Genomic DNA, 11,493 nt, shown 5'->3' with positions numbered 1-11,493 from the left:
TCACCTTGACTTCCTTCTGTTGCTTTTGGGTGCCTTTTTAAAAAAGGCAGCTCTGTCTTGCTTGATGACTAAACAGTTGTTAAATAGCTGGATCTCCTGGAAACCCCACGGTGCCGTTTGGCCTTGAGGTACAATAAGTGGCTCATTTTATGGAACTGCAAACCGGGGCCTCATAACCTGGGGAACCCTTGGCCCTCCTTGTCGGCTTCATCAAACTCCTCCTTTCCTTCCGCTTTACGAGTGCTGAATTGAAGTCGCTCTTTACCACTTTGAATATGGCTTCGTGTCCTTTGACAATTTCCAGAGATTTTCATTCAGACGTCTCTGCACAGGAAGTGGGATTTTATCATTGGTTTGGTAGCTTGAGTGTTGATGACAGGTCTCCAGAAAATAAACACCGGTTTGTGCCATCATGCACGTTTAGGCTACCAGCAAGCGCGTTGTCCTTGCACACGTACTTGAAATCCTGAAGACCTGGCCTGTGTCCTTTACTTTGTTTATAAATCAAGATGGATTTTTCTAGCTGTCCATAGAGAACTGACAAATGGGCTAAACCCGAATCCTGTGAAATTTCACCTTATAAAACTGGGAATGGGATCGCTGTTGAAACTTGGTTCTTCAGCATTGAAGATCCCTTCATATTCTTAGGATGGGATGAAATCTTGTGAAAGATTAAAGATGCAGCCAGAACTGGCATTGGCCTACCGCAGCCGCCTGTCTTTCAACCTGGTAAAACCTGCTGGGACAGGCGCTAACCCAAACGGAAACATTGTCCTTCCCCAAGTCTGCAGAAAAAAAGAGTGACAGGAAGAAATGATCTATTTGTTTCATGTGTGTGTGGATTCTTTTTCCTATTCAGAATTCTTCCGCACTGAAAGTTATTTGAAAATGACGAATATCCGACTTTCATTATGGGAATCAGACTATTTAAAGTGTTGGTACCTGCAGGCAAGCATTGGATAGTTTTAGTTTCTTTTTTTTTTTTTTTTTTTTTAGGACTCCTGCCAACCCCCGATACAAATTATAGTCTTATAATCTAGTTTGCAACTACTCAAGTGTCAGAAGCAAATTCAAACAAGATATGGCATAGAAAAATGGCAGTGGTCTTGTGTTCTGAGTTTGGACAGAGGTCACATGGAGGACCTAGGATTATTTACTTTGGGACTACATGTTACAGTAAAGACACAGCACAATTTTCAATGTACTTACTTTTGTAAATGCTTCAAACCTGACAGCGTTCACTACCAGTTGGTGCTTATTTCCTGGAATATGCTGTCCTTGAAGGATAGATAGGTCTAACAGACACGGTTGCCACAGAACAAGGTGTGTTCCAATTGCTGCCACAGAACAAGGTGTGTGTGCACAGTCTGTGGGTTCCATAAGTTCTCTCCTCGGTGATGTCCTGCAAGTCCTTATTTGCTGGTTATTTTCTGCAAAACCTGGTGTTTTAAGGACAGCAAAAAAGAACATCATTGCTTGCTCTGCCTGGGCATTTGCTGCAGTTCTGTGATACACGTGGAACCTGCCATTCTACAGGCTTACTTACCCTGTTGCAGGGCGTCAGTTACCAACGCAGGCAAACAGTTTGGGTTAGGTTGATCCTTAGATCAAAAAACTAAAGGGTCTGTAACTATTACTTTGCATTATGCTTACTTTGTCTTGTCTTGTTGGATGGTGATGATGCTTGAGGTCTTCATGAATCTGTTCATAAAGGTAGAGTACGTTTGCTAGTATTTGTCAAAGCATAGATGGGGAGAATAATCCATGTTCCAATCACCAACCTTTTTATATGAATTAATATCTTTCATAGAGCTAATACTATTAAGTAGTAAAAAGAAATAACATGACCCTGAAATAATAACATGGTTAAGTGGTTTTTAATGACAGCAGGAAACTTGAACAGACTCCTGCACAGGAGTGGATGTATCATTTGGACGTGGTTATATGCCCCAACTTAGTTTTTGAAAGCATTTTCACTCTCGGAATAAATTGCCAAACTTCCTGGAGCGTTTTAATGTCTGTAACTGTCAGGCAAGGCTGTCTTTGCTTTAAATTGTTGTACTTTGAAAAAGATGTGATTGGCTTGGTCGTTAGCTTAGCCAAGTACTTGTTACAGTAGGACCATTGCTATAGTTTTTAAATTACTATAATGTGGATATTTTTAATAGGTCCCAAAATGTGCAAATCACAATGCCTAGCACATTGCCTTATCCTCACTTTCTGGTCTTATTTATTCAATGAATAAATGCAGATACTTTGGGAATTCTCTTGTGATCTGTGAAGCCATAACTTTTTTTTTTAAGTTTATTTACTTTGAAAGAGAAAGAGAGAGCATGAGCACAAGCAGGGTAGGGGGAGAGAGAGAGAGAGAGAGAGAGAGAGAGAGAGAGAGAGAGAATCCCAAGCAGGCTCTGCGCTATCAGCATGGAGCCCAGTGCGGGGCTCGAACTCACAAATCACGAGATCATGACTTGAGCCAAAACCAAGAGTTTAACTGACTGAGCCACCCAGGCACCCCTGAAGCCATAACTTCTTGTTCAGACGTTTGAGTGTTCTCAAACGTGAAATTCTATTACAGTGTGTTTTGTTTGAATTTATTAGTTATTTGCTAATGGTGGTAGTGAGTTAATGATAATGTAAACAAGGTTTTAAAAATCAATATTGAATTTTATCTTCATTCTGGAGCCTACAAAGAGCCAGTGTAAAACTACCTGGAACCAAGTTAGTTGAAATTATTGTTTAAAACAAATGTTTAAATTTGTCATAGGAAGATATGGCTTTTGTTAGGTATTTTTTCTTTCCTCTTTTCTCATTGGTCTTTTTAAGTTTTATCATATATTTGAGGTGGAGTTTATGTTAAAATCATAGCTGTGTTGTGTTGGAATCAACTGCTTTGTTCCTTTTCTAACAGCCAAAGATTTAAAGTTGAGCCAAATTTAGCACGTTTTAAGCATCATTTATGTTGTTAAAACATGCTAGGCCCTGTCACTCCTGGGGTGCAAAGTGTGTAGAAAATGCCTTGCCAAGTCTGTATGCAACAACTAGAGAACAGTATGAGGCAACATGGGGTTCCTATGAACTTGGCCAGTTTTCCACCCATGCAGAGAAGGGAGAAAAATCATTGAGCGTTTATTCAGTAAACCTTGAGCCCTCCCCCTCCCCTTCCCCAGACACTACTGGGCCCTAGGGACACAGTGGCAAACCCGACGACAATATCCCTGCTGGCATAGGACGCAGCCTAGCAAGAAAGAAAGACCGTAGCCATGCAGTGGCAAATGTGACTGAGTACGGTCACGAGGATTAAGCATGGCGATAGCAGACAGTGATGGGGCGGAGGGGGAGGGTGTCAGTCAGACGGGTGGTCCAGGGAAGCCACCCTGAGGAGTGACACAGAGACGTGGGTGAGGAGGAAGCATGAGTCAAGCAAAGATCCAGGCAAAGGGAGATTGAAGCAGCCTTGAGCCTCCCTTCTCAGGGAGAGGAGGGAAGACCCGGAGGCTGAGGCCGAGGGTCGAGCAGGGGTAGGCATGGTGGGGCTTGCGGCCGTGACCCATGGGGGGGTTCCGCTCTGAGTGCGGACTGTCTGGAACCTGGAGGCATTCTGTGCAGAGGAGTGGTGGGATCCAATGGTGTGTTTACAGGATGACTCTCGCTGCTGTGGAGAATGGACTTGAAATTGGCCTATGCGGAGGCTGTTGAGGTTGCTCCTGCCAAAGAAGGCATTGGTTTCACCCAATGGAAGTCGTTTTCAGGGAAGTTACCAAGGAGGAGTGGAGACAAACTAGTACAGTACGCGAATTACTGAGGATTGTTTGAATTATTAGGATTGAGTCTGTGTTTTGTTTATTCTGGCGTGATTCAGGATTGAAGACAAGATTATGTGGCATAATTTATGTCTGTCGGTTCGTTTTTTACTACTGCTTACCGAGTTGTGGTGGTGGTGCTCTTAGCAGAAAACAAATATCTCGTGAGAAACTGAGCCACAAATTTTGGTAGCTACTTGCTTTTATACTTTTCAGCGATTTTTTTATCCTGATATTTTTTTTTTTTAGCCTTCTGGGGAATCATTATTACATATATTATCAACAGTGGCATTTACAATCAATAAGTGGACATACTTAGATTTATTACCAAATGCAATTTAGAGCTCTCCCTAAAACGAACTACAAAAGGAATTTTTTTCTTTTCTTTCTTTTTTTTTTTTTTTTTTTTTTTTTGGTTTTTCTTATTAGTAGTACGGTGTAAATAAAGGAACTATTTGAGAAAATTATAGGAACTGTCGTCTCCAGATAAGGTGCTTAAATAGCTCATCAGAGTGATTTGGAGGAGCTATTAATTACGCTATTATCAGTTAAAAGACATGCATCTTCTTCCTCCTCTCGTCTGTTCTTTTATTCCAGACGTGTAGCTTCATGCCACAGCCTCCTTCTACTCCAAGGGGCACAGGAAGATGAGTACAGATACCCCAATGGTGGCAAGGGCTAATCTCATTCTGAAACAAACAAAAAAAAACCAGGTAAAGGATATATTTTTAGAAGAATAGCAATGATGAAGGGTCCCCACATCTTCCCCTACCATTTTCAGACTTGCATATTAAAAATAACTAGGCCATGGGGCGCCTGGGTGGCTCAGTCGGTTGAGCATCCGACTCCGGCTCATGCCATGATCTCACAATTCGTGAGTTCGAGCCCCATGTCGGGCTCTGTGCTGTCAGCAACGAGCCTGGAGCCTGCTTTTGCATTCTTGTGTCTCCCTCTCTCTGCCCCTTCCCCGCTCATGCTGTCTTTCTTTGTCTCTCAAAAATGAATAAACGTTAAAAAAAATTTTTTTTTAATAAAAAAAAAATAACTAGGCCAGCACCCATTTTTTTATAGCTGTTAGGGTTGCGGGGGGCGGGGGGGGGTGTCAGTTATTTGGTTCTGGATCATGCAGGCTGATTCCACTCTACGCATCTGATCAGATCATGCTTGTAGTCATTGTCAAGTGGATCAAAGCCTAGTGAAGGAAAGAAGAGAAGGGAAGACCACTCCATCCATTTCAGAAGGTGTCTGAAAGCCCTGTTTGCACGCAAGGGTTGAACTTCGCCAGGACAGCGTAGCTACTGGCGGGAGCATTGCCTTCCACCTCCGTCAGACCTGGGTTCGATGATCAGTGTTGTCATTTAGGAGCCGTGTGACCTTGGGCAAGTTGTATAACCTCATTGAGCCTGAATTTCTAGATTTCTGATACGGTCTGCTGAATTCCTCTGTTGGATGCAGACAGAGTCCTGGGGAGGAAATCTGTTTGATGTTTCTTTTACTCATCAAAGGCGTTTGTGGAAAAACTGGCATGAAAACAAAGGACATTTTTAGGGAACCAAGGGTAGTCAGGTGCAGCTAGAATGAAGGGCAGTCAAGGAGTTTCGTGGGAAGGAAACAGGCATTCAGCACGTGGCCAGCAGTGAGTGAGGGCCTCGAACGCCATACTAACATGTATAGACTAACAAGAGGCAGCCATTAAAGGTTTTCAGGAAGAACGTGGTCTGGTCGGCTGAAAGGTTAACATTTGTACGGAAAAAAGAAACACGAGCCTGGGATAATTTGCTTTATGACTGTCCTATCCTAGCTTATCAGCAGGGCAGTAAAAATTAAAATACTTAGACACTGATTTGACGTAAATTGTTTATCATTTATGACTGGAGCCTAGTTTTTATAATCGCTGTTTATTTGGTGAGTTAGTTGAGAGCATTTTGTCTCTCTGATTCACTAGAGTTAGGAAATAGTGACCAGATTTACCATGCCAGGCTGATGATTTTCATTCCAAGTATCAGTGACTGTCCCCAAACCCTCCCCAGCCCTGAGGAGCTCCCAAAAGGTGAAACACCTCAGTAAGGAATGTCAGGGGGCAGAGCAAGGGTTCCTACACAGGCTGGCAGAACTGTGCTGGTTTTATTTGGGAGCCTGAAGCAGATTTTTACAGCTGACCTCCAATCAGTATGAATTTAGTTATTTTTAAAAATTCATCTCGGGGTGCCTGGGTGGCTCAGTCATTTGGGTGTCTGACTTCAGCTCAAGTCATGATCTCGCGGTCAGTGAGACTGTGCTAACAGCTCAGAGCCTGGAGCCTGCTTCGGATTCTGTGTCTCCCTCTGTCTCTCTGCTCCTCCCCCACTCGTGCTCTGTCTCTCTCTGTCTCTCAAAAATGAATAAATGTTAAAAAAAAATTTTTTTTTAATTCATCTCTCTTGGGGCGCCTGGGTGGCTTAGTAGTTAAGCATCTGACTTCAGCTTATGTCATGATCTCCTGATGCGTGGGTTCGAGCCCCACATCAGGCTCTGTGCTGCAGCCTGGAGCCTGCTTCAGATTCTGTGTCTTCCTTCCTCTCTGCCCTTCTCCCACTTATGCTCTGTCTCTCAAAAATGAATAAATGTTAAAAAATTTTAAAATCATCTCAAATGCTGCTTCGTCTCAAGTGCGTTAACTAAGCAATGGCCCTGGGGCATCTCAGTGGCTCAGTCGGTTAGGCGTCCGACTTTGGCTCAAGTCGTGATCTCAGAGTTCGTGAGTTTGAGCCCTGCGTCAGGCTCTGTGCTGACAGCTCAGAGCCTGGAGCCTGCTTCAGATTCTGTGTCTCCCTGTCTCTCTGCCCCTCCCCCGCTCATTCTCTCTCTCTCTCTCTCTCTCTCTCTCTCTCTCTCTCTCTCTCTGTCAAAAATGAATAAACATTAAAAAACAAAACAAAAAAACCAACTAAGCAATGGCCGTAATAGGAATGATGGCTCACACTTACCTAATGCCTCCAAAGTACTGGCACTGCCCAAACCTGCTTCTCATTTATGCCTCACAGCACCCTTTTGACTGTCCGCATTTTGCAGATGAAGAAACTGAAGCCAGGGTTTACTTGCCTTTGTCAAGGTCCCTTGTTGAATCCAGAGCCTCTGATCCCAGAACTTGAGCATTTATCTTCTCCATCTACTGCCTGGATGAACAGTTCTCAAGTGTTTATCATCAGGACCCCAAAGAGCTGTTGTTTACGTGGGTTATAGCTACTGATATTTACCAAGTTAGAAACCTGAAATGATAAACTTAAAAATATTTAATAATAGGGGCGCTTGGGTGGCTCAGTCGGTTAGGTGTCCAACTCCGGCTCAGGTCATGATCTCATGGCTCGCGAGTTCGGGTCCCGTGTTGGGTTCTGTGCTGACAGCTCGGAGCCTGCAGCCTGCTTTGGATTCTGTGTCTCCCTCTGCCTCTGCCTCTCCCCTGCTTGTGTTCTGTCTCTCTGTCTCTCAAAAATAAACATTAAATTTTTTAAAAAATATTTTAAAAATATTTAAATATTTAAAAATATTTAAAAAAAAATTTTAAAAAGCCACTTTGTGGCTTCTGCAATCTCTTGCCACCGTGAGGATGCCCAGGGGCCCCTGGACCATACTTTGAGACCCTCTAGGCCAGACGATCAGGTCTGTTGGTAACGAACGGCACTCTGGAGCAGCTGTTCGTACACCAGATGTGGTATCGGAAGCTCCTCGTGAGCTTTTAAAAAGTAAAATCCCGGGGCGCCTGGGTGGCGCAGTCGGTTGAGCGTCCGACTTCAGCCAGGTCACGATCTCGCGGTCCGGGAGTTCGAGCCCCGCATCAGGCTCTGGGCTGATGGCTCAGAGCCTGGAGCCTGTTTCCCATTCTGTGTCTCCCTCTCTCTCTGCCCCTCCCCCGTTCATGCTCTGTCTCTCTCTGTCTCAAAAATAAATAAACGTTGGAAAAAAAAAATTTAAAAAGTAAAATCCCTTGTCTCGTTTTTGGATGTTCTGATTTAGTTGACCGTAGTCGGGAACAAGCAATGAATTTTCTTCTACCATTTTATTTCAAACATCTTGAAATACGCAACTGAAGGAACTTTAAGCGAGCACTTATACACTCTCCTGCCATTAATGTTTTACTAACTTGCTTTAACACAAATTTAACTCTGTCCATTCATTAATCAATCTGGGCCTTTGATGCAGCAATATGTTTTTTAAAAGGCTTCCAGATGATTTCAATGCGGCACCAAGTTCGGAAATTGTTCAAAGGGCAAGATTTGTGGGTTCCTTCTTGGTGGTTTTCTGGGTTGATCTATAAATTCTTCCATGAATACACACTGCATCTGAAATCCAGTTCACTGTCTGATGAAATTGGATGGTTGGTCATAGAGGACACCGGGTGAGAGTCTGGGTGGCTTCTTCTGGGCTTGTGTCTCTGGGGAAAGGAATATCTTTAAGCATTTGGCCTTTGACGTTGGGTGACAAATAGTGTCCCTGTGGTGTCGGAGGTCTGCACCCTGACTCCACAGCTCACCAACTGTGGGCTCACGGGCACTGACTTCCTGAATAGGGTGATGTGAGGATAAAGCGAGATAGTGTACTCCTGGGGTCAGCACACTTTTCCTGTGAAGCCCCGGACAGTAAATATTAAGGTGTCTGTTGCAGTTGGTCATCTATGCTGTTGTAGCTGAAAACATCCACAGACAGTATGTAAACAAATGAGTGTGGCTGTGTTCCAATAAAACTTTATTTACAAAGTAGACATTGGGCTGTCTACATGGGCTGGACTTGGCCCATGGGGTGTAGTTTGCTGACTCCTGGCATATGTCAAAGCGTTGAGGAAGTAAGCTGTAAGACACAGTCTAAGTGTAAGCTGGTGAGGAGACTCGTTTTTGTATGTTACTTAGAAATACTTTGAGTGCTTTAAATAAATTTAAAGCTGTTGTGCGTGAACTCCTTGATGCCTAAAAGTTTTCTACAACCTTAACATCATTATTAGTCATTCTGCGGTATATAGTATCGTATAGTCATGTATTTATTCATCTTGGTTGGGGGGAGGGTCTTTTTGGATTTGGCTAATTTGCTTGATTGGGACGAGCCAGCAGTAGGAGGACACAGTCTGGAGCTTTGTTCTCTGTACAGGTGCTGCCATCTGCGTGCTGTGGCAGGTCTGCTTGTAACTTGGGTTGATAAGTTGAGGGTCAAGGAGGAGGCACGAAGAACTGTGTTGCTATTGTAACCGTTTCACCACTAGTCCAATTCTCTAAGCTATTGGCCAAAGACCAAATTACGTGCCATCTGGGGGAGAGTCTTGGCTGCACGTAGGAATGTTTGAGTTCTTCGTGGCGTAAGGTGATTTGAAGGAGCGCATTGGGTTTCTGCTTTTCTGCAAACATTGCATCCAATAGTATGAGATATGTGACTTTCTGTTCACTAATATGTCAGTGTAGCATATGGTGGAAGAATTCCTCCCTCCGTTTGCTTTGTCACCTACTTTGTGAAAAGACCAAAGTGACACAAATACTGAGCTAGGTTTTCACACGATGAAATGTAGGAAGTTTTCTCATTCAAACTGAGTATCGTATGTGTCCAGGAAAAGGGTTGTACGGTGGCTTTTGGATTGGGCACCAGAGCAATGAGAAACTCTATTTTCGCTGACCACATCTGCATCTTCTTTATAGAAGTCCATCTTGTATTCAGTAAGCTAACGCCCTCATTTATGCAGCAGTTATTTATTGATTGTGGACTCTATGCCAGGAACTCTCCGAGAGGCTCTTGCTGTTCAGTAGTGAGCAAAGCAGGGACGCATTCCTCCACTCCTGGAACTTCCATTCCAGTAAAACAACACCAATGTTAAATAATGAATCATAAAGGATGTAGCATGCTGGAGAGTTGGTAAACCTCAGTTTGAAGAGGGTGAATCTGTTGAGGTGAGAGGTTGAAGTTTTAGGTTGGATGGGTAAGGAAGGCCTTCCAGAAAAGGTGGGTTATCGGGAAAACCTGAAAAAGTGAGGAAACGGGCCGTCTGGAAAAGAATGCTCTCACAGAGGGAACAGAGCCTGCAAAATCCCTAAAGCAGGAGGCCAGTGTGGCAGGAGAGGACTGGAGCAGAACAGTAGGTCGTGAGGGGGTGGAGACAGGGTCGTGGAGGTCTCCCAAGACCTTCGACTTTACTATGACCCTGGAGGGTTTCCAACTGAGAACTGGATTCTGACTCGCCTTGTAACAGGACCTCACTGGCTGCAGCTTTGAGAACAGATCGAAGGGAAACCAGGGCAGAGGTAAATACTTGGGAGTCGTCCACATGGAAATGGTATTTAAAGCCCTGAGGTGGGCTGAAATTATCTGGGGAGTGAGTAGATAGAAGGACCACAGATCCAAGACCCTAGTCCTGGAGGTCTGCAGTAGTAGATCGGGGAGATGAGCAGGAACCAGAAAAAGGAGCGGCTGGCAAAGAAAGGGAGCCCCAGGGAGCGGGGGATGCGCCGGAGTCAGCGAAGAACACGTTTCAGAGGAGGACGATCAACCGTGTCAAATGCTGCAGACGGATAGGAATTCAAATAACCGTCCTGTTGTAATTCTCTGTAGAACAGTCTTCCTTTCCTAATACTGTTCCGGGAGCGTGGAGGTTGACTTGGTTTTCTGCAGTAGCAGCTGACCTCACGTGAGAAAGCTTGTAATAGTTCATCTCCCTCACATTCATTTCCCCCCCTTACACTAGGTAGCCGTTCATTTAACAAATACCTACCGAGCATATAAAAATGCCAGTTGCTGTGCAGCATAAGTAAGTAAATAAATAAATAAGGCGAACCAGGTGTAAATTCTACCCTCCAGTCACTTGTAGTATCATCAGAGAGAGGAGAGGGACAAGGACGAGAAGACCTTAAGTGTAACGAGAGCGGCACTAGATAGAAAGTAGAAACTTCTAGCTGAGGTCTTGCAGGGAGAACCCAAAGGCCGTGACTTACTGACTCCTGTGTGATCTGAGCAGGAGGAGAGTGAGGGAGTTGTGCTTTTTTTTTTTTTTCTTTCTTTTTTTTAGAGAAGGGAATTGGAGATTCCAAAAGGGTTATAGACTTGGAAGTGGCCTCCCAGTGGAAGGCAGTGCTGGTGCCCTGATGCTTATGCGAAAAGTGGGGTGCCTGCCCCGTGTGGTTTTTATGGAGGGGGGGGGCATTCCGTACAGCAGGTGCTAGGGTGCTATGCTGTGTTTTCCAGAGGTGGGCACCAGTGCCCAAAATTGTTAGGATGCGGGGTTCATTTTAGAGGGCACCGGAAGAACTGGAAAGGTCATTTCAGATGAGGTCCAGAGGGGGCTTGAAGGCCAGGGGGAAATGTTAGATTTGCCTCCGCAGATCTAGGAGTGGCTGAGTGGTGTGTGTGTGTTGGGGGAGGCGACAAGGTGCCGGTGGGGGAATAGATGGAAAGAAATGTGTGCAGATGTGGTCCTACTTGGTAAGTTTAGAAAGTCATCACTTAATCCCTCATAGATGGTCGGTTTCAGACTTGAAATTCTCAGTCACCTTCCCTAGGCTGACAGAAGCAATGTGTGTTAATGCTATATTCTTTCACGCTTTGCTTTTGTCAACCTGTTCTCTTTCTTAGGACTTTTGTTTTGATTCTACATTTCTAGTTAAAGATTAATTGAGACTACCCCATTTGGCTCAAATGGAATTTGGACACAGCAATCCCATAAGTGGTGAGAGAATGGAAT

General features: G+C 44.3%; 1 protein-coding gene across 2 annotated transcripts in view; it reads left to right on the top strand.

Annotated features, from left to right (window-relative positions):
- MAP3K21 (mitogen-activated protein kinase kinase kinase 21) overlaps positions 1–11,493 on the top strand; it is a 64,577-nt gene that overhangs the window by 1,263 nt on the left and 51,821 nt on the right. The gene's annotated exons all lie outside the window — the stretch shown is intronic.

The sequence above is a fragment of the Prionailurus viverrinus genome, chromosome D2 (assembly GCF_022837055.1).
Source record: "Prionailurus viverrinus isolate Anna chromosome D2, UM_Priviv_1.0, whole genome shotgun sequence".
Lineage (NCBI taxonomy): Eukaryota > Metazoa > Chordata > Mammalia > Carnivora > Felidae > Prionailurus > Prionailurus viverrinus.
Note: the sequence above shows the minus strand (reverse complement) of the source record. Positions and strands in the feature narration are given on the sequence as shown.